Here is a 24,243-nt window from a genome sequence, read left to right as displayed (position 1 = left end):
AGTGGAAAGGAAAGGAGAACTGGAAAGGAGAGGAGAACTGGGAAGTGGAAAGGAGAGGAGAACTGGGAAGTGGAAAGGAAAGGAGAACTGGGAAGTGGAAAGGAAAGGAGAACTGGGAAGTGGAAAGGAAAGGAGAACTGGGAAGTGGAAAGGAAAGGAGAACTGGGAAGTGGAAAGGAAAGGAGAACTGGGAAGTGGAAAGGAGAGGAGAACTGGGAAGTGGAAAGGAGAGGAGAACTGGGAAGTGGAAAGGAGAGGAGGGCTGGGAAGTGGAGAGGAGGGCTGGGATGTGAAGAAGAGGACTGGGAAGTGGAAAGGAGAGGAGAGAAGAACTGGGAAGTGGAAAAGAGAGGAGAGGAGAAATGGGAGGTGGAGAGGTGAGGAGAACTGGGAAGTGGAAAGGAGAGGAGAGGAGAAATGGGAGGTGGAGAGGTGAGGAGAACTGGGAAGTGGAAAGGAGTGGAGAATTGGGAAGTGGAGAGAAGAGGAGAATTGGGGAGTGGAGAGAAGAGAAGAGGAGGACTGGGAAGAGGAAAGGAGGACTGGGAAGAGGAGAGGAAGACTGGGAAGTGAGGAGAAGGGCTGGGAAGTGAGGAGAAGGGCTGGGAAGTGAGGAGAAGGGCTGGGAAGTGAGGAGAAGGGGAGAGCTGGGAAGAGGAGAGGAGGACTGGGAAGTGTAGAGGAGAGGAGGACTGGGAAGTGTAGAGGAGAGGAGGACTGGGAAGTGTAGAGGAGAGGAGGACTGGGAAGTGTAGAGGAGAGGAGGACTGGGAAGTGTAGAGGAGGACTGGGAAGTGGAGAGAAGGACTGGGAAATGGAGAGAAGGACTGGGAAGTGGAGAGAAACTCTGGGAAGAGGAGAGAAGGACCGGGAAGAGAGAAGGACTGGGAAGAGAAGGACTGGGAAGAGGAGACGAGGACTGGGAAGTGAGGAGAAGGGCTGGGAAGTGAGGAGAAGGGCTGGGAAGTGAGGAGAAGGGCTGGGAAGTGAGGAGAAGGGGAGAGCTGGGAAGAGGAGAGGAGGACTGGGAAGTGTAGAGGAGAGGAGGACTGGGAAGTGTAGAGGAGAGGAGGACTGGGAAGTGTAGAGGAGAGGAGGACTGGGAAGTGTAGAGGAGGACTGGGAAGTGGAGAGAAGGACTGGGAAATGGAGAGAAGGACTGGGAAGTGGAGAGAAACTCTGGGAAGAGGAGAGGAGGACTGGGAAGTGGAGAGGAGGGGAGAGCTGGGAAGTGGAGAGGAGGGGAGAGCTGGGAAATGGAGAGGAGAGGAGGGCTGGGAAGTGGAGAACTGGGGAGAGCTGGGAAGTGGAGAGGAGAGGCGGGCCGGGAAGTGGAGAGGAGAGGCGGGCCGGGAAGTGGAGAGGAGGGGCGGGCTGGGAAGTGGAGGAGGACTGGGAAGTGAAGAGGAAAGGAGGGCTGGGAAGTGGAGAGCAGGGCTGGGAAAAGGAGAGTGGAGGAGGGCTGGGAAAAGGAGAGTGGAGGGCTGGGAAGTGGAGAGGAGGGCTGGGAAGTGGAGAGGAGGGCTGGGAAGTTGAGAGGAGGGCTGGGAAGTGGAGAGGAGGGCTGGGAAGTGGAGAGGAGGGCTGGGAAGAGGAGAGGAGGGCTGGGAAGAGGAGAGGAGGACTGGGAAGTGGAGAGGAGGGGAGAGCTGGGAAGTGGAGAGGAGGGGAGAGCTGGGAAATGGAGAGGAGAGGAGGGCTGGGAAGTGGAGAACTGGGGAGAGCTGGGAAGTGGAGAGGAGAGGCGGGCTGGGAAGTGGAGAGGAGAGGCGGGCTGGGAAGTGGAGAGGAGGGGCGGGCTGGGAAGTGGAGGAGGAGGGCTGGGAAGTGAAGAGCAGGGCTGGGAAAAGGAGAGTGGAGGAGGGCTAGGAAGTGGAGAGGAGAGGAGGGCTGGGAAGTGGAGAGGAGGGCTGGGAAGTGGAGAGGAGGGCTGGGAAGTGGAGAGGAGGGCTGGGAAGTGGAGAGGAGGGCTGGGAAGTGGAGAGGAGGGCTGGAAAGTGGAGAGGAGAGGAGGGCTGGGAAGTGGAGAGGAGAGGAGGGCTGGGAAGTGGAGAGGAGAGGAGGGCTGGGAAGTGGAGAGGAGGGCTGGGAAGAGGAGAGGAGGGCTGGGAAGAGGAGAGGAGGGCTGGGAAGAGGAGAGGAGGGCTGGGAAGTGGAGAGGAGGGCTGGAAAGTGGAGAGGAGGGCTGGAAAGTGGAGAGGAGAGCTGGGAAGTGGAGAGGAGAGAGGGGCTGGGAAGTGGAGAGGAGGGGCGGGCTGGGAAGTGGAGAGGAGAGGAGAACTGGGAAGTGGAAAGGAGAGGAGAACTGGGAAGTGGAAAGGAAAGGAGAACTGGGAAGTGGAAAGGTTGAGATGTTGCATCAATATATCCAAATAATTTTCCAGCCTCATTATTCCATCTATTTTGTGAAGTGCACCAGACACTCCTGCAGCAAAGTTCCCCCACAACATGATGCTGCCACCCCCGCGCTTCACAGTTGGGATGGTGTTCTTCGGCTTGCAAGCCTCCCCCTTTTTCCTCCAAACATAACGATGGTCATTACGGCCAAACAGTTCTATTTTTGTTCCATCAGACCAGAGGACATTTCTCCAAAAAGTACCATCTTTGTCCCCATGTGCAGTTGCAAACCAAATCCACAGACTGGACAGTAGTGGAGTAGGTGGAAAGTTCCTCGGCGTACACATCACGGACAAACTGAAATTGTCCACCCACACAGACAGCGTGGTGAAAAAGGCCCAACAGCGCCTCTTCAACCTCAAGAGGCTGAAGAAATTTGGCTTACCACCAAAAACCCTCAATCTTTTACAGATGCACAATCGAGAGCATCCTGTCGGGCTGTATCACTGCGTGGTACGGCAATTGCTCCGCCCACAACCGTAAGGCTCTCCAGAGGGTAGTGAGGTCTGCACAATGCATCACCGGGGGAAAACTAAACCGATGTCACAGGAAGGCCATAAAGATCATCAAGGACAACAACCACCCGAGCCACTGCCTGTTCACCCCCGTATTCATCCAGAAGGCGAGGTCAGTACAGGTGCATCAAAGCAGGGACCGAGAGACTGAAAAGCTTCTATCTCAAGGCCATCAGACTGTTAAACAGCCATCACTAACATTGAGTGGCTGCTGCCAACATACTGACTCATCTCTAGCCACTTCAATAAATACAAATTGGATGTAATGCCACTTTATATAATGTTTACATACTCTACATTACTCATCTCATATATATATACTGTACTCTATTGTAGTGTGCCTTAGTGCCGCTCTGACATTGCTCATCCATATACATATAGTGGCAAGAAAAAGATGAACTCTGGAATTACCTGGATTTCTGCATACATCACATTTGATCTGATCTTCATCTTAGTCACAACAATAGACAAACAGTGTGCTAAAACTAATAACATAAATTATTGAAATTTTCTTGTCTATATTGAATACATAATTTAAACATTCACAGTGTAGGTTGGAAAAAGTATGTGAACCCCTAGGCTAATGATTTCTCCAAAATTGTAGTCAGGACTCAACTAACCTGGACTCCAATCAATGAGACGAGATTGGAGATGTTCGTTAGAGCTGCCCTAGCCCTATAAAAAGCTATTACTAACTATTTACAAGAAGCATTGCCTGATGTGAACCATGCCTCGAACAAGAGATCTCAGAAGACCTAAGATTAAGAATTGTAGCCCTGCATGAAGCTGGAAAGGGTTACAAAAGTATCTCTATAAGTCAGTCCACGGTAAGACAAATCGTCTATAAATGGAGAAAGTTCAGCACTGTTGCTACTCTCCCTAGGACTGGCCAACCTGCAAAGATGACTGCAAGAGCACAGCGCAGAATGCTCAATGAGGTTAAGAAGAATCCTAGAGTGTCAGCTAAAGACTTACAGAAATCTCTGGAACATGCTAACATCTCTGTTGAAGAGTCTACGATACGTAAAACACTAAACAAGAAGGGTGTTCATGGGAGGAGACCACAGAAGAAGCCACTGCTGTCCAAAAAAAAAGGTTGCAAAAGTGAACCTGGATGTTCCACAGCGCTACTGGCAAAATATTATGTGAACAGATGAAACTACAGATGAGTTGTTTGGAAGGAACACACAACATTATTTGTGGAGAAAAAAGGCACAGCACACCAACATCAAAAACTCATCTCAAAGTATGGTGGAGGGAGCATCATGGTTTGGGGCTGCTTGCTGCCTCAGGGCCTGGACAGTTTGCTATCATCGACAGAAAAATGAATTCCCAAGTTTATCAAGACATTTTGCAGGAGAAATTTTAGGCTATCTGTCCACCAATTGAAGCTCAACAGAAGTTAGGTGATGCAACAGGACAACAACCCAAAAGACAGAAGAAAATCAACAACAGAATGGCTTCAACAGAAGAAAATATGCCTCCTGGAGTGGCCCAGTCAGTCCTGACCTCAACCCCATTCAGACGCTGTATGATCTCAAGGGAACGGTTCCCACCAGACATCCCAAGAATATTGTGGAACTGAAACAGTTTTGTAAAGAGGAACAGTCCAAAATTCCTCCTGACAGTTGTGCAGGTCTGATCCGCAACTACAGAAAACGTTTGGTTGAGGTTATTGCTGCCAAAGGAGGGTCAACCTATTATTAAATCCAAAAGTTCACATACTTTTCCCACCCTGCACTGTGAATGTTTACACGGTGTGTTCAATAAAGACATGAAAACGTATAATTGTTTGTGTGTTATTTGTTTAAGCACACTGTGTCTGTCTATTGTTGTGACTTAAAATGTTATCTGATATTCATCAGGCCAATTTATCCAGGTAATTCTAAAGGGTTCACAAACGTATTCTTCCCACTGAACTGATATATTCTTAATTCCATTCCTTTACTTTAGATGTGTGTATTGTTGTGAAAATGTTAGCCATTACTTGTTAGATATTACTCCACTGTTGGAGCTAGAAACATGTTATAAAAACAAACGTGTGGCTTTAAGAGCGAAAATCTGAATAAAAATAAATAGAAAAACAGAAAACTGATAAAACAAAACAGAGAAAACTGAATTTGAGGCATTGGGTGGAGGCCTTCTTCTCCACAGGGCTAGAGGCTCCCAATGGCCAGTTGTTGCAAGTCCAGTAAATCTCCAATGGACTGGGCTGACTTCTAGCCTGAAAGGAAATGGCCCTTTATAAATAGCCTAGCTGGCCTCAACCCCCCTAGCGAACTATAGCTTCCCCCTCCTCCCTCTTGACTCCAGTCCAGTGGGTTACAGTGCTGCTGCTGCAGACAAAATGTCTGTCTGCCTCTTCCCCTCCCTGTAGACTTAATGAGAGACTGTGGAGGGGCCTGTCAGTGTGACAATAATTACAGAAACTATACTAGTCACCAGCTGCAACAGGCCCCCTTGCCCTGCCCCACACACACACACACAGACAGACACCCCCCCCCACACACACACACACACACACTCACGTTTTCCAGTGAGGACTGAAGGGGAAATGTTGAAATCAAGATAAGTTAATATTGAGCAGATGCCAGACTGAAGACTACAGACATTGAGTTACCATCCCACCATGAAAATAATGAACATAGGAAACTGGCCACAATGAGATAACTGCCTCTCCAGGCCTGTCATTGGACACAACGCTCTCTACAGAGTTCTAAACTGCCCTTGGAAGCAACGTCAGCACAAGAACTGTTCATCGGGAGCTTCATGAAATGGGTTTCCATGGCCTTGCAGCCGGACACAAGCCTAAGATCACCATGTACAAAGTCATGAGAGGTGTAAAGCTCGCCGCCATTGGACTCTGGAGCAGTGAAAACGCGTTCTCTGGTGATGAATCACGCTTCACCATCTGGCAGTCCGACAGACAAATCTGGGTTTGGCAGATGCCAGGAGAATGATACCTGCCCCAATGCATAGTGCCAACTGTAAAGTTTGGTGGATGAGGAATAATGGTCTGGGGCTGTTTCTCATGGTTCAGGCTAGGCCCCTTAGTTCCAGTGAAGTGAAATCTTAACGCTACAGCATACAATGACATTCTAGGTGATTCTGTGCTTCCAAATTTGTAGCAACAGTTGGGGGAAGGCACTTTCCTGTTTCAGCACAACATTGCCCCTGTGCACAAAGTGAGGTCCATACAGAAATGGTTTGCTATATCAGCTGTGTGGGTGAACCCATCCCCTTCTCCCTAAACCCTCTAGGTTATATCAGCTGTGTGGGTGAACCCCTCCCCTTCTCCCGAAACCCTCTAGGTTATATCAGCTGTGTGGGTGAACCCCTCTCCTTCTCCCTAAACCCTCTAGGTTATATCAGCTGTGTGACTGAACCCCTCCTGCTTCAGTTTTGCATTTCGCCTCCTGATGATTATGATGACTGACATTGTTAGAATTAAAAAGACAAGGCTTAATCAAGTCATCTCCCTCGCCATCAGTCTCTCGTCTGCAGGTATGTTTTGATGTGAGCCAAGAGTGTGCAAAGCTGTCATCAAGGCAAAGGGTGGCTAGTTTGAAGAAACTCAACTATAAAATATATTTGGATTTGTTTAACACTTTGTTGGTTACTACATGATTCCATATGTATTATTTCATAGTTTTGATGTCTTCACCATTATTCTACAATGTAGAAAATAGTAAATAAAGAAAAACCCTTGAATGAGTAGGTGTCCAAACTTTTGACTGGTACTGTATATATACTTGGACGAGAAATGTCGGAGTGGCATTAACTAAAACACAGTAGAATAGAATACAGCATATACATATGAAATGAGTCAAGCAGTATGTAAACATGATTAAAAGTGACCAGTGTTCCATTATTAATGTGGCCAGTACTTCCATGTCTACGTATATAGGGCAGCAGCCTCCAGGTTGCAGGGTTGAGTAACCGGGTGGTAGCTAGCAATTTAACAGTCAGATGGCCTTGATAGAACCTGTTTTCAGTCTCTCGGTCCCAGCTTTTATGCACCTGTACTGACCTCGCCTTCTGGATGATAGCGGGGTGAACAGGCAGTAGCTCGGGTGGTTGATGTCCTTAATCTTTTTGGCCTTCCTGTGATATTGGGTGCTGTATGTGTCCTGGAGGGAAAGCAGTGTGCCCCCGGTGATGCGTTGGGCAGACCATAGCATTCGCTGGAGAGCCCTGCGTTTGACGGCGGCGAAGTTGCCGTACCAGGAGGTGATACAGACGGACAGAATGCTCGCAATTTTGCATCTGTAAAAGTTTGGGATGTTCTTTGGGGCTAAGCCACATTTCTTCAGCCTCCTGAGGTTGAAGAGGAGCTGTTGCGATGTGGATAGGGGAGTGCTCCCTCTGCTGTTTCCTGACGTCCACGATCAGCTCCTTCGTTTTGTTGACGTTGAGGGAGGGGTTATTTTCCTGCCACCACTACTCCAGGGCCCTCACCTCCTCCCTGGAGGATGTCTCATCATTGCTGGTAAATAGGCCTACTACTGTTGTGTCGTCTGTAAACTTGATGATTGAGTTGGAGGCGTGTGTGGCCACGCAGTCATGGGTGAACAGGGAGGACAGGAGAGGGCTGAGCACGAACTGTTGTGGGGCCCCAGTGTTGAGGATCAGCGAAGTGGAGGTGTTGTTTCCTACCTTCACCACCTGGGGGCTGCCCTTCAAGAAGTCCAGGACTCAGTTGCACAGGGCGGGGTTCAGACCCAGGGCCCAAAGCTTAATTAATGATGAGCTTGGATGGTACTATGGTGTTAAATGCTTAGCTATTGTCAATTAACAGCATTCTTACATAGGTATTCCTCTTGTCCAGATGGGATAGGGCAATGTGCAGTGTGATGGTGATTGCATCGTCTATGGATCTATTGGGGCGGTAAGCAAATTGAAGTGGGTCTAGGGTGCCAGGTAAGGTGGAGGTGATATGATTCTTGACTCGTCTCTCAAAGCATTTCATGATGACAGAAGTGAGTGCTACGGGGCGGTAGTCATTTAGTTCAGTTACCTTTGATTTTGAATATGTCCGTAAACACTCCAGCCAATTGGATGCCGTCTGGGCCAGCAGCCTTATGAGGAATAACACACTTAAAATGTCTTACTTTGGGTTGCAAAGGATCAGAAATGTTCAGGTAAATTCCCGGGCTTAAATTCATCAAAAAAAAAAGTTAGCTTATAACAGTGAACCTTTTTTGTGCAATACACATGAGGCAATTCTAGGGCTTGTGGAAAATGTTGGTTAAACTATCCCCAATTCATTGGAATTACAACCCTCTGCATGCACAGTGCATTCTGCCATCACATGTACAGCTGATTCTCAAGATCTTGCACACTAATGAGATGCTATTGAGCCCACACTACTACACTGTCTGAGCTAATGACTACATGCTTTCTGGTAAGTTTTGATTACAATACTGGGTGGGGTCAATATATTTTATATGACAAACATTATTTTTTGTTAACTAGTAAATAGTAGCCTACAGCAAAGTGTGTTTAAATCCTTTATAACTTGTTAACAATTTCTGCAAGTTAGTTTTTGCTACCATGTGGGTTTTAGCTTGCTTGATCCTGCTAACTGAAGAGTGTTAATTCACCTGTTTCCATACATGTTACATTTTAACATATTTATCTTACAAAGGAGTTGTTTAATCAAACTGCTTAACTATTTTTCTGTACATGGAATTGTAATTGTTTTTTTTGCTCATTTTTTTCTCATCTTTACAGGAAAATGCCACGGGCAATATCTAATGTGTGGAGACATTTCACTGCAGCTAATGTAGAAGGAAAAGCTGTGTACATTTGCAAATACTGTGCCAAATCGTATGTGAAGAATGCAACAAAGATGCAGAATAATCTGGCCAAGTGCAAAAAGTTCCGTCAGCGCTCACAACAAGCAAACTCTGACAAAAGTCCCTCTACTTCTATTCGAGGTGAAAATGATGAATCAGACACCTTATCGATAGCAACAGCTCATGGTCCTCCTGGAAATGCTGATGAATGTCTTGCTTGAGCTGTGTATGCAACTGGTTCACCTCTGATGCTCACAGGCAATGTGTACTGGAAGAGATCTACTAATTTGCTGGATGCAGAGTTCAAGTGAAGGTCAAGCAAATTATAGAGAAAGCAGACTGTATGTATTGCAATCATGCGACAATGCTGCGAACATGATGGCTGCTTGGCCTACACTCACATCACACCCATTGGCTGTGCTGCTCATGCATTGAATCTGCTCCTCAAGGACATCATAGCACTGAAAACAATGGATACACTCTACAAGAGAGCCAAGGAAATGTTGAGGTATAGTGAGGAGAACAAGTATTTGATACACTGTCGATTTTGCAGGTTTTCCCACTTACAAATCATGTAGAGGTCTGTAACTTATATCATAGGTACACTTCAACTGTGAGAGACGGAATCTAAAATCCAGAAAATCACATTGTATGATTTTTAAGTAATTAATTAGCATTTTATTGCATGACATAAGTATTTGATCACCTACCAACCAGTAAGAATTCCGTCTCTCACAGACCTGTTAGTTTTTCTTTAAGAACCCTCCTGTTCTCCACTCATTACCTGTATTAACTGCACCTGTTTGAACTCATTACCTGTATAAAAGACACCTGTCCACACACTCAATCAAACAGACTCCAACCACTCCAAAATGGCCAAGACCAGAGAGCTGTGTAAGGACATCAGGGATAGAATTGTAGACCTGCACAAGGCTGGGATGGGCTACAGGACAATAGGCAAGCAGCTTGGTGAGAAGGCAACAACTGTTGGCACAAATATTAGAAAATGGAAGAAGTTCAAGATGATGGTCAATCACCCTCAGTCTGGGGCTCCATGCAAGATCTCACCTCGTGGGGCATCAATGATCATGAGGAAGGTGAGGGATCAGCCCAGAACTACATGGTAGGACTAGGTCAATGACCTGAAGAGAGCTGGAACCACAGTCTCAAAGAAAACCATTAGTAATACACTATGCCGTCATAGATTAAAATCCTGCAGCGCACACAAGGTCTCCCTGCTCATGCCAGCGCATGTCCAGGCCCGTCTAAAGTTTGCCAATGACCATCTGGATGATCCAGAGGAGGAATGGGAGAAGGTCATGTGGTCTGATGAGAAAAAAAATTATCTTTGGAGGGAGCTGAAAGTCCGTATTGCCCAGCGACAGCCCCGAAACCTGAAGGATCTGGAGAAGGTCTGTATGGAGGAGTGGGCCAAAATCCCTGCTGCAGTGTGTGCAAACCTGGTCAAGAACTACAGGAAACGTATGATCTCTGTAATTGCAAACAAAGGTTTCTGTACCAAATATTAAGTTCTGCTTTTCTGATGTATCAAATACTTATGTCATGTAATAAAATGCAAATTAATTACTTAAAAATCATACAATGTGATTTTCTGGATTTTTGTTTTAGATTGAAGTTTACCTATGACAAAAATGACAGACCTCTACATGCTTTGTAAGTAGGAAAACCTGCAAAATCGGCAGTGTATCAAATACTTGTTCTCCCCACTGTATGTGAAGGGTCATCAAGGTACAGCAGCAATCTACCTCACCAAGCAAAGTGAGAAGAATAAGAGCACCACATTGAAGCTGCCCAGCAACACCCATTGGGGTGGTGTTGTCATCATGTTTGACAGTCTCCTGGAGGGGAAGGAGTCTCCAAGAAATGGTCATATCACAGTCTGCCGATATGGACAGCTCCATCAAGAGGATCCTCCTGGATGATGTATTTTGGGAGAGAGTGGTAAGCAGCCTGAAACTCCTGAAACCTGTAGCAGTAGCCTTTGCACGGATTGAGAGACAATGCCATCCTGTCTGATGTTCAGACTCTGCTTGTATATGTAAGAGAAGAAATCCGTACTGCCCTGCCCACTTCACTGTTGCTCCAAGCAGAGGAAACTGCAGTTCTGAAATACATCAAAAAGCGTGAAGACTTCTGCCTGAAGCCCAGACACGTCACAGCGTACATGTTGGACCCCAAGTATGCTGGCAAGAGCATCCTGTCTGGTGCAGAGATCAACAAGGCCTATGCTGTCACTATTACTGTGTCTCGCCACTTTGGCCTGGATGAGGGCAAGGTTCTTGGCAGTCTGGCTTAGTACACTTCCAAGCAAAGGCTTTGGGATGGAGATGCAATATGGCAGTCGTGCCAACATATCTCATCAGCCACCTGGTGGAAGGGACTTTGTGGATCTGAGGCTCTTTCTCCTGTTGCCTCCATCATCCTCCAAATTCCACCAACATCAGCCGCCTCAGAGCGCAACTGGTCCTTGTTTGGGAACACACATCAAAGCATGCAACAGGCTGACCAATACAAGGGTTTAAAAATTGGTGACCATCTGGGCAAATTTGAGGCTTTTTGAGCCTGACAACGAGCCATCCTGAATAAGGTTGGAAAGTGACAGTGAAGATGAGGCCTCAGAGTCTGATGTTCAAGAGGTGGACATTGCGGAGGTCCAGGGACAAGACATGGAAGCCTGAGAGGGAGACAAGCAACGCCTTAGTTTCTAGAATATCATTTTACAGATGCATGTTGAAATCATTTTTGGGAGATTCGATGGATCATTGGGGATCATTTAATATTCCCTTTCTTTTGTTGTTCAGTGAAATCATCCCATGTGAAGAATCAACTCATTTAATTAAAGTTCAATTCCTAACTAGAGTGTTTTTTTTTTATTTCTATTGGAAGGATTTCAGCATTTGAAATTTTGCATATATTCCCGTGAATTCCCACTGAAAGTTTCCACCTCTGAATATTCCCCAAAATGTACAAGCTTAGTCTTACTCAAGTCGGCCACGGAGAACGAGAGCCCACTGTCCTAGGGAGCGGGCCACGTGGTGGGCACTGTGTTATCCTCAGAGGGAAACGAAGGTGTTGAGCTTGTCCGGGAGCAAGACGTCAGTGTCTGCGATGTGGCTGGTTTTCCCTTTGTCATCTGTGATTATCTGTAGACCCTGCCACATACATCTCGTGTCTGAGCCGTTGAATTGAGACTCCACTTTGACTCTGTTCTGACGTTTTGCCTGTTTGATTGTCTTTTGGAGGGAATAACGACAATGTTTGTATTCAACCATATTCCCAGTCACATGGTTAAATGCGGTGGTTCGTGCTTTCAGTTGTGTGAATGCTGCCATCTATCCATGGTTTCTGGTTTGGGTAGGTTTTAATAATCACCGTGGGAACAACATCCCTATACACTTCCTGATGAACTCAGTCACAGTGTCCGTGTATACATCAATGTTATTCTCAGAGGCTACCCGGAACATATCCCAGTCTGCGTGATCAAAACAATCTTAAAGCAAGGATTCTGATTGGTCAGACCAGCAGTTAGACCTTAGTACGAGTACTTCCTTTTCAAGTTTCTGCCTTTAGGAAGGGAGCAGAAATATGGAGTCGTGATTTGATTTGCCAAAGGGAGGGCAGGGGAGGGCCTTGTATGCATTTCGAAAGGGGGAGTAGCAGTGGTCAAGTGTTTTACCAGAGCGAGAACAACAGTCAATGTGTTGATAGAACTTTGGGAACGTTTCCCTCAAATTTCCTTTGTTAAAATCCCCAGCTACAATTAATGTGGCCTCAGGATATGTGGTCTCCAGTTTGCAGTCCACATTAAAGTGTAGTTCCTTGAGGGCTGTAGTGGTATCGGCTTGAGGGGGAATATATATGGCTGTGACGATAACCGAAGATAATTCTCTTGGGAAGTAAAACCTTCTGCATTTGATTGTAATGTATTCTAGGTCGGGTGAACTAAAGGACTTGAGTTTATGTATGTTATCACCATCACACAATGAGTAGTTAATACATGAAACTAGAGGTCGACCGATTAATCGGCAATTGGTAATCAGCATTTTTGGATGATTACATTGCAATCCACGAGGAAACTGTGTGGCAGGCTGACCACCTGTTATGTGAGTGCAGCAAGGAGCCAAGGTAAGTTGCTAGCTAGCATTAAACTTATCTTATACATTTAAAAAAAATCTATCTTAACATAATCACTAGTTAACACATTGGTTGATGATATTACTAGTTTAACTAGCTTCTCTTGCGTCTGCAAATAATCAATGCGGTGCCTGTTAATGTATCATTGAATCACAGCCTACTTTACCAAACGGGTGATGATTTAACAAATGCGCATTCGCATCAGGGTTTATGCAGCAGTTTGGGCTGCCTGGCTCGTTGCGAACTGTGTGAAGATAATTTCTTCCTAACAAAGACCGTAATTAATTTGCCAGAATTGTTGCTGGGCAACACGGACTTTCAACTCCCTCCAAAGATGTTTTATGGGGTTGACATCTGGAGACTGGCTAGGCCACTCCAGGACCTTGAAATGCTTCTTACGAAGCCAGTCCTTCGTTGCCCGGGCGGTGTGTTTGGGATCCTTGTCATGCTGAAAGACCCAGCCACGTTTCATCTTCAATGCCCTTGCTGATGGAAGGAGGTTTTCACTCAAAATCTCACGATACATGGCCCCATTCATTCTTTCCTTTACACGGATCAGTCGTCCTGGTCCCTTTGCATAAAAACAGCCCCAAAGCATGATGTTTCCACTCCCATGCTTTACAGTAGGTATGGTGTTCTTTGGATGCAACTCAGCATTCTTTGTCCTCCAAACACGGCGAGTTGAGTTTTTACCAAAAAGTTATGTTTTGGTTTCATCTGAACATATGACATTCTCCCAATCTTCTTCTGGATCATCCAAATGCTCTCTAGCAAACTTCAGACGGGCCTGGACATGTACTGGCTTAAGCAGGAGGACACGTCTGGCACTGCAGGATTTGAGTCCTTGGCGGCGTAGTGTGTTACTGATGGTAGGCTTTGTTACTTTGGTCCCAGCTCTCTGCAGGTCATTCACTAGTTCCCCCCGTGTGGTTCTGGGATTTTTGCTCACCGTTCTTGTGATCATTTTGTCCCCACGGGGTGAGATCTTGCGTGGAGCCCCAGATCGAGGGAGATTATCAGTGGTCTTGTATGTCTTCCATTTCCTAATAATTGCTCCCACAGTTGATTTCTTCAAACCAAGCTGCTTACCTATTGCAGATTCAGTCTTCCCAGCCTGGTGCAGGTCTACAATTTTGTTTCTGGTGTCCTTTGACAGCTCTTTGGTCTTGGCCATAGTGGAGTTTGGAGTGTGACTGTTTGAGGTTGTGGACAGGTGTCTTTTATACTGATAACAAGTTCAAACAGGTGCCATTAATACAGGTAACGAGTGGAGGACAGAGGAGCCTCTTAAAGAAGAAGTTACATGTCTGTGAGAGCCAGAAATCTTTCTTGTTTGTAGGTGACCAACTACTTATTTTCCACCATAATTTGCAAATAAAATCATAAAAAATCCTACAATGTGATTTTCTGGATTTTTCTTCTCATTTTGTCTGTCATAGTTGAAGTGTACCTATGATGAAAATTACAGGCATCTCTCATCTTTTTAAGTGGGAGAACTTGCACAATTGGTGGCTGACTAAATACTTTTTTGCCCCACTGTATATTAAGTTAAAATAAGTGTTCATTCAGTATTGTTGTAATAGTCATTATTACAAATATATATTATAAAAAATAAAATAAAATAAATCAAAATAAAATTGGCCGATTAAATCGGTTTAGGCTTTTTTTTGGTCCTCCAATAAATCGGTATTGGCGTTGAAAAATCTAAATCGTTTGACCTCTACATGAAACATACACCACCGCCCTTCTTCTTCCCGGATAGTTCTTTATTCCTGTCTGCGCGATGGACTGAGAACCCAGCTGGCTGTATGGACAGGGACAGTACATCTGGAGAGAGCCATGATTCCATGAAACATAGTATGTTGTGACATTCCCTGATGTCTCTATGGGGAAGGAGGTTCTCGCCCTGAGCTCGTCTACTTTATTGTCCAGAGACTGAACATTAGCGAGTAATATACTCAGAAGCGGTGGATGGTTTGCACGCCTCCTGAGTCAGACTAGAAGTCCACTCCAAATACCTCTTCCCCGCCAGCGGTGTCTTGGGACAGCCTCTGGAATAAGATCAATTGCCCTGGAGGGTACAAACAAAGGATCCAATTCGGAAAAGCCGTATTCCTGGTCGTAATGCTGGTGAGTTACCACCGCTCTGATATCCATTAGTTCTTTCCAGCTCTATGTATCAATACAAAAAAACTTTCTGGGCTAATAATGTAAGAAATAACACACAAAAAACACTGCAAAGTTGCTTTGGAGCTAGAAGCAGACCTGCCACGTCTGTTCGCGCCATCTTGCACTCAAGGTTTATACAAATATGTCCATTCAATGGAAAATTACATTAGAAAAACAATGGTCCAAACCCCATGTCTCTACCATATATGGTTCAAAAGTTACCGACGATATTTTAGCATGTTTAGAGTGAATGGAATGTCATCACAGCCATGATCAAAAAGTGTTCCGTGCTGAATGGAACTCTGTGGTGCTGCTCCGCGGCAGAACCGCGCAAACTTCAAACGGCAACTGACAAGCTAACTAGTGGCTGCAGGTTCGTAAGTGAAAATATGGGCTTTTCGTAAATGAAATCCGCTGAAAACAAAAAGTAAAAAGGGACTAAAGATGTATTTACTTACAAAGCTGACAGACTGAATTTCAACATCCACCCTCTGTGGAGACAATCTGTTCTTGTTTTCATTGTGGATTTCTTTCCCTTTAAATCGCCATAGAAACAGCCCCTCAACATAGATTGATTGTGGTTATAGGCAATGGAAGCCAAGGATCTGGAGGTGAAAATTAGGAAAGTATGAAGTTGATTTTGATTGGTCCAACCAGCAGAAACACTTCCAGATGGTACCACCTCACAACACCAAATATGGAAGAGATAGAACCAGGTGCAGCCCGGTCTAAACCAGCAACGTTCACAGCACATGAACATCCTTATTTGAGAAAACCAGGTGCAGCCCGGTCTAAATTAGCAACGTTCACAGCACATTAATGTCCTTATTTGAGAAAACCAGGTGCAGCCCGGTCTAAACAAGTAACGTTCACAGCACATTAATGTTCTTATTTGAGAAAACCAGGTGCAGCCCGGTCTAAACAAGCAACGTTCACAGCACATTAATGTCCTTATTTGAGAAAACCAGGTGCAGCCCGGTCTAAACCAGCAACGTTCACAGCACATTAACACTGTCAAGTACATGAACCCTTTCTGGTGGGACCCATTTTCAATGTTTCCTAAAATAAAGAAATTCAGCCTGAGACTCATTGGCATTGGCTTATTTTCTGTGAAGAACATGTAAAAGAACACATTTTCATTGAGTCCACCCCACTAGACATTTATATTACATATGTGGTGTTTGGGTCCACCGGACCCGAGGGTAATAAAAGTGTTTGTGTGTAGGTGTAAACAAGTTCAGATACAACAAAAAGGTTTGCTGTGTGCCTTCACTCGGTGTTCCTCCTCACTGGGCCTGCTGTTTCAACACTGCACCAAGAACCTGCCTGTCTGCCGCTTTTCTCCCACTCTTTACCATTTGTAGTGTGTGAAACTACACTATGTCTTTACAATATATTATTTAGATACATTTAAAAAAAAATAATAATAATAAAAATAAAACAAATCTGTATTTTCCTACCCCATCCAGGTGCGAATTCATGGAGGGAAAACAAATAAATAGCTTTGCATGTGTGGCTCCTTACCACAATCAATCAGTATGGCAGAAATAATCCCTGCTCAGAGGGCCTTAGAATTCATCTTTGCAGAGAAACTAGTGTGGAAGGAACATCTTCCACTTTGGAAGATGAAGAGTCTTCAAAATATGAGGATCATGTCTGTCAATTCAGAGTGTGACAGTGAGTTGGAAGAAGAGGATGAGAATGACCCTCAACCAGCCCAAGGACCAGCCCGTCAGCAACCAGGACCAGCGCGTCAGCAACCAGGACCAGCCCATCAGCAACCAGGACCAGCCCCAGGACCAGCCCGTCAGCAACCAGGACCAGCCCGTCAGCAACCAGGACCAGCCCGTCAGCAACCAGGACCAGCCCGTCAGCAACCAGCCCCAGGACCAGCCCATCAGCAGCCAACCCCAGGACCAGCCCATCAGAAACCAGCCCATCAGCAGTCAGCATGTCAGCAGCCAGCCCCAGGACCAGTCCGTCAGAAACCAGCCCATCAGCAACCAGCCCCAAGACCAACATGTCAGCAACCAACCCCAGGACCAGCCCATTAGCAACCAGCCAGAGGACCAGCCCATCAGCAACCAGCCCCAGGACCAGCCCCAGGACCAGCCCGTCAGCAACCAGCCCATCAGCAACCAGCCCATCAGCAACCAGCCCCAGGACCAGCCCGTCAGCAACCAGCCCATCAGCAACCAGCCCCAGGACCAGCCCGTCAGCAACCAGCCCGTCAGCAACCAGCCCGTCAGTAACCAGCCCATCAGCAACCAGCCCATCAGCAACCAGCCCCAGGAACAGCCCGTCAGCAACCAGCCCATCAGCAACTAGCCCATCAGCAACTAGCCCCATGACCAGCCCCAGGACCAGCCCGTCAGCAACCAGCCCATCAGCAACTAGCCCATCAGCAACTAGCCCCATGACCAGCCCCAGGACCAGCCCATCAGAAACCAACCCATCAGAAACCAGCCCATCAGAAACCAGCCCATCAGCAGCCTGCAGGAGTAGAAATATTAATGTAAAAAAATAAGTTAAATTGAATGGTCTTCATGCCCAAGGAATGAGCCACCCAACATGGCTGCCAATGTGATGAGGATGCAACCAGGGGTGACACAGATGGCGGTTACTCATGTTCAGGACATACAGTCTTCTAACTGTTCATCCCAGACACCATCCAGAAATTCATTCTGGACTGGACTCATTTGGAGGGAAGGCGTGTTTTTGGAGAGAGATGAAAGGAGATGGACCAAACTCATTAACATGCATACTCTGGGGTTCTTATCCTTGCTGGTGTTTTCAGATCCAATGGGGAATCCACAGGATCTCTGTGAGATGCAGAAACTGGCAGAGAACTTTTCAGTGAAACAATGTCTCTGGAAAACTTCCACATTATTTCCAGGATTATCCGCTTCGATAACAGAGACACCAGCTAGCTGCAGAGAAACAAGCTAGCTGCAATCAGGTCAGTGCAGAGAAACAAGCTAGCTGCTATCAGGTCAGTGCAGAGAGACAAGCTAGCTGCAATCAGGTCAGTGCAGAGAAACAAGCTAGCTGCTATCAGGTCAGTGCAGAGAGACAAGCTAGCTGCAATCAGGTCAGTGCAGAGAAACAAGCTAGCTGCTATCAGGTCAGTGCAGAGAAACAAGCTAGCTGCTATCAGGTCAGTGCAGAGAAACAAGCTAGCTGCTATCAGGTCAGTGCAGAGAAACAAGCTAGCTGCTATCAGGTCAGTGCAGAGAAACAAGCTAGCTGCTATCAGGTCAGTGCAGAGAAACAAGCTAGCTGCTATCAGGTCAGTGCAGAGAAACAAGCTAGCTGCTATCAGGTCAGTGCAGAGAAACAAGCTAGCTGCTATCAGGTCAGTGCAGAGAAACAAGCTAGCTGCTATCAGGTCAGTGCAGAGAGACAAGCTAGCTGCAATCAGGTCAGTGCAGAGAAACAAGCTAGCTGCTATCAGGTCAGTGCAGAGAGACAAGCTAGCTGTAATCAGGTCAGTGCAGAGAGACAAGCTAGCTGCAATCAGGTCAGTGCAGAGAGACAAGCTAGCTGCAATCAGGTCAGTGCAGAGAAACAAGCTAGCTGCTATCAGGTCAGTGCAGAGAGACAAGCTAGCTGCAATTAGGTCAATGCAGAGAGACAAGCTAGCTGCAATCAGATCAGTGTGGGACAAGTGGGTGGACCGCCTTCCCCTGTTGTACAACCCTGGGCCCAACGTTACTGTTGATGAGCAGCTTCTGCCATTTAGGGGCTTCTGCCCCTTCAGGCAGTACATAAACCCGCAAAATATGGAATCAAGATCTGGGCTGCCTGTGATGCTGCTTCATCAAATGTGAGGAACCTGCAAGTGTATAAGCGGAAGCCAGATAGAGGAGCCCCTGAGAGGAGCCAAGGGATGTGGGTTGTCCTGGATGTGACACAGAGACTCCGTGACCACAACATCACATTCAAAAACTTTTTTACTATTACAAGTTGGGACAGGAGTTCCTCAAGAGGAAGGTTGACGATGATAGGAACAGTATAAAAAAACAAGCCAGAGCTCCCACCTCAGCTGTTGAATACAAAGAACAGACCTATCAATTCCTCTCAGTTTGTGTTCACGTCCGACTCGTCCCTAGTGTCCTACGTGTCAAAGAAAGGCAACAATGTGGTACTCATGAGTACGCTGCATAGGGATGGGAGAATCTGTGGCCAGGAACATCAACAACCAGAAATCATAATGGATTACAATGCCACAAAAGGAGGGATGGACAGTTTAGACAAGCTAGTGACTGGCTACAGCTGCAATTGGTGATATTCTTCAACATCTTGGACATCTCGGGGCACAAAGCGTTTGTCATCTTGATGGCGTTGAACCCAGATTGGAACAGAGAGAAGCTCCAGAGGAGACGGCTCTTTCTTCAGGAGCTGGGCAAGGCATTAGTAAGACCTCAAATCTAGAGGAGGCAACATTACCCAAGGAGCACAGCTCCTACAGCCATCGTGAGGAGGATTCAGGAGAATGCTGGTGCCCCATCCGCCCCAACCCACAGAACCAACAACTCCAATACCGGAAGTAAATGTGAGTGATGTTGTTGCATGTGTTGGTGTCTGACTCTCCTACCTCGGTCTGCTGTAACGATGTGAGTGAGTGAGATGTTAATAAAAATTTCTGACCTAAGTGTTTTCATCATTCTAGATTGTAGCCGGTAGCAACAAGAAGAAGCACTGCGATGTGTGTGGACCCAAGAAGGACAGGAAGACACGGTACACATGCATCAAGTGCAAGAAGTACATTTCCAACACACACAGTAAAACTCTGTCCCTCATGTGGTTTGTAGACCGGCCTTAATATGTGTTCAATGGGGCTCATGTATCATTTCCATAAAATACTGTATGTAAAATATGTCCTTCCAATTGGTTCAGTTCAAAGCAATAAAACATCAATAGAGATGAACACCTTGTTTTATTTATATATTTTTCTCTACATTGTACAGCAGTAAGTGAATGCACCACAACATACCCAGCTAACTCCTTTCTTGCTTATTGTGTAGCGGAGGATAAACAAATGATTGTGTATGATTATGGATGTGTAGCTAGCTATGCAGGCGATATGTGTACGGACCGTAAAGCCTTTGGTCTATTAGTTCAGAACAATGGTTTGCTTCCACCAGTTAATCATTCATCCCCAAGAAATGACAGAAAATGACTGTTACACACATATCACTTTTACGTCAATACTACAGTATTCATTTTAGCTAGTTATGAACTTCAGCGATCATAGCCGGTTGTATTGACTTCAAGACACTCTGAATGGTGTCAATGAAGCCTATAGATTGAATATAATGTAACTTTATTGTGCCAAGGATGCAGGTCGTGTATATACACACAAATCAACGCGCACCTCCCCACCATGACAGACCAACGCGCACCTCCCCACCGTGACAAACCAACGCGCACCTCCCCACCATGACAAACCAACGCGCAAATCCCCACCGTGACAAACCAACACGCACCTCCCCACCGTGACAAACACACGCGCACCTCCCCACCATGACAGACCAACGCGCACCTCCCCACCATGACAGACCAACGCGCACCTCCCCACCATGACAGACCAACGCGCACCTCCCCACCATGACAGACCAACGCGCACCTCCCCACCATGACAGACCAACGCGCACCTCCCCACCATGACAAACCAACGCGCACCTCCCCACCATGACAGACCCACGCGCACCTCCCCACCATGACAGACCAACGCGCACCTCCCCACCGTGACAGACCAACGCGCACCTCCCCACCATGACAGACCAACGCGCACCTCCCCACCATGACAGACCAACGCGCACCTCCCCACCATGACAGACCAACGCGCACCTCCCCACCATGACAGACCAACGCGCACCTCCCCACCATGACAGACCAACGCGCACCTCCCCACCGTGACAGACCAACGTGCACCTCCCCACCGTGACAGACCAACGCGCACCTCCCCACCATGACAGACCAACGCGCACCTCCCCACCATGACAGACCAACGCGCACCTCCCCACCGTGACAGACCAACGCGCACCTCCCCACCGTGACAGACCAACGCGCACCTCCCCACCATGACAGACCAACACGCACCTCCCCACCGTGACAGACCAACGTGCACCTCCCCACCGTGACAGACACACGCGCACCTCCCCACCGTGACAAACCAACACTTTGTCCTCTATTCATTTAAAACTTGTCGACAGAGATATATTTTGAACTGTGCTGAGAAAACTAAAAGCATCTGTCCAATAGTCCAGGACACTGCTGTACGTGGCGTTTCAGACGATGATAAAACATCTATGCACGAGTGAAGTGAGTTCGGGAAAAACTGAAAGTATAATAGTTTCCACATACCAACTGTATGTATCAGAAAATCAGAATCAAATAAAGTCTGTCTTCGCAAAAATAACATTGTCACTGTGCTAAAACGTTTATTTTCAGAAACGGATTTTCTGCATTTGTCAAGTCTCACCAGGGAGCCTCATTTCAGATGTGTAATGTAAACTTCATTAATAGGGAAACCGTTCTTCATGCAAAACATATAAAACGTTTTAAAAACGAACTATTATATGAATCTGACTATCCACAATAATCCTACTATGTGAGACAATCTCAGCCAGCCAAATGAACACCCAGTTGGCATATCTGCCACCCTGGCAAGACAGCTGGCTAACTAACATTAGCAATCTAGACAACTAGCTTGCCAAGAAGGCAGTGATAGCTATGTAGTTAACTAATCAATATGCTATTATTCAGCAAACACTACGAGGGATGATGTTTTATTATCAGGCCGTGCCTCTGTTCCCAAGAGTTGAGGCCAGATTTTATATTTCTTTGCTAACCTACCAGCTAGTGAAGCTAATCAAGTTGCTGGCATGAACATTGCAGATCCCCCTGCTTCTTACCTGGTTAGCTGATCGGTCCTACCTGTCCTTTCTCGGTTGATGAAATCACCATGTACAGCAGAGATGATTTGAAACGCCCGTGTAGATGGATGGTGGCTAGGACTAAAACCTAGCTAGCTAAGGTAACCTTGCACAACTTGTCTAGCTGACTATAATCATAATACCAACCTTGTTGGAAATAGCTTTCCCGTTTCCAGCATGACAAAGCTCAAGCCACAGAGATACCTCTGCGAGTTGCTCCCAGTGTTCACGATACACAATGCTCCCATTGGACAGTGGCAGTGTCAATCAAACCGGTCCACCACAACAGTGGTTGGCTGCCTATCAAATTTTTACCGCATCCCCATTGGGTGAGTTCATCTTACATGGCCCGGTGCCCCGTGTAAGAGGAGTATAAATATTCACTCAACTGGGGCACCGGGCCATGCAAAACGAACGGTCCTTGCTTTACGGGATCATTGGGACTTCCCCCCATTAGGGTTGACGTATAAAATTGTTATGGTAAGGATTATCCAGGCTGTATCACAACCGGTCCAGCGTCGTCCGGGTTTAGCCGGTGTACGCCGTGGTTGTAAATGTGAACTTGTTCTTAACTGACCTGCCTAGTTAAATAAAAATATAATATGGTTCAGGTTTATGTTAGGGTTGCGACGTCCCAATGATCCCAGATAGACCTAACCCAAGACAAACTCACATGTTGACATGAAATGTTTGTTTTTCCCTTGACACAAATCAAGTTGTCTCTCACATAAAGTCTGTGTATTTGTACTGCTATAATGTGCTCTCACGTAGAGTATGTATCGTATGTAAGGCTAAATGTAGTACAAGCATCTATTAGCCTAGTATTTTCTATTAACATTATTTTCTTCCAGGGAAATAACGATCAAATCTCTGTAATTGGCAGGTTGTCCAACTATTACAGGGTTAGCCTACTGCTGTAAGAGGACATTCTTTGACCACCATGGTATTCTTCAATGGCCACTGCAGTGACCCGAATAGACTGGTATGCCTATCCTGCAGTGACCAACATAGACTGGTATGCCTATCCTGCAGTGGCCAACATAGACTGGTATGCCTATCCTGCAGAGACCAGAATAGACTGGTATGCCTATCCTGCAGTGGCCAGAATAGACTGGTATGCCTATCCTGCAGTGACCAACATAGACAGGTATGCGTATCCTGCAGTGACCAGAATAGACTGAAACCTATCCTGCAGTGACCAGAATAGACTGAAACCTATCCTGCAGTGACCAGAATAGACTGAAACCTATCCTGCAGTGACCAGAATAGACTGAAACCTATCCTGCAGTGACCAGAATAGACTGAAACCTATCCTGCAGTGACCAGAATAGACTGGTATGCCTATCCTGCAGTGACCAGAATAGAATATCCTCCAGTGCTACTGGACAACTACAAATACCTGGGTGTCTGGTTACTCTGTAAACTCTCCTTCCAGACCCACATCAAACATCTCCAATCCAAAGTGAAATCTAGAATTTGCTTACTATTTCGCAACAAAGCATCCTTCACTCATGCTGCCAACCATACCCTCGTAAAACTGACCATCCTACCAATGCTCGACTTCGGCGATGTCATTTACAAAATAGCCTCCAGCACTCTACTCAACAAACTGGATGCAGTCTATCACAGTGCCATCCGTTTTGTCACCAAAGCCCCATATACTACCCACCATTGCGACCTGTATGCTCTCGTTGGCTGGCCCTCGCTTCATACTCGTCGCCAAACCCACTGGCTCCATGTCATCTACAAGACCCTGCTAGGTAAATTCCCCCCTTATCTCAGCTCGCTGGTCACCATAGCAACTCCCACCTGTAGCACACGCTCCAGCAGGTATATCTCTCTAGTCACCCCCAAAACCAATTCTTTCTTTGGCCGCCTCTCCTTCCAGTTCTCTGCTGCCAACGACTGGAACGAACTACAAAAATCTCTGAAACTGGAAACACTTATCTCTCTCACTAGCTTTAAGCACCAGCTGTCAGAGCAGCTCACAGATTACTGCACCTGTAGCCCATCTATAATTTAGCCCAAACAACTACCTCTTTCCCTACTGTATTTATTTTATTTTATTTATTTATTTATTTGCTCCTTTGCACCCCATTATTTTTATTTCTACTTTGCACATTCTTCCACTGCAAATCTACCATTCCAGTGTTTTACTTGCAATATTGTATTTACTTTGCCACCATGGCCTTTTTTTTTGCCTTTACCTCCCTTATCTCACCTCATTTGCTCACATCGTATATAGACTTGTTTCTACTGTATTATTGA

The 24,243-nt window shown here is 46.3% G+C and overlaps 1 protein-coding gene across 3 annotated transcripts in view; it reads right to left on the bottom strand.

Moving 5' to 3' along the window:
• The window catches only part of LOC110535150 (cytoplasmic protein NCK1-like), a 117,040-nt gene extending 94,862 nt beyond the window's left edge, over window positions 1–22,178 (bottom strand). For all 3 annotated transcript variants that reach the window (XM_036934650.1, XM_036934649.1, XM_036934648.1), the window contains exon 1: window positions 21,955–22,178. The gene's annotated coding sequence lies outside the window, so the exon portion shown is untranslated. The remainder of the gene's footprint in view (window positions 1–21,954) is intronic.
• Window positions 22,179–24,243: the final 2,065 nt, after the last annotated feature.

This window comes from Oncorhynchus mykiss, chromosome 11 (assembly GCF_013265735.2).
Source record: "Oncorhynchus mykiss isolate Arlee chromosome 11, USDA_OmykA_1.1, whole genome shotgun sequence".
Lineage (NCBI taxonomy): Eukaryota > Metazoa > Chordata > Actinopteri > Salmoniformes > Salmonidae > Oncorhynchus > Oncorhynchus mykiss.
The sequence above is the reverse complement of the archived record's forward strand: the minus strand, read 5'-3'. Positions and strand labels throughout refer to the sequence as shown.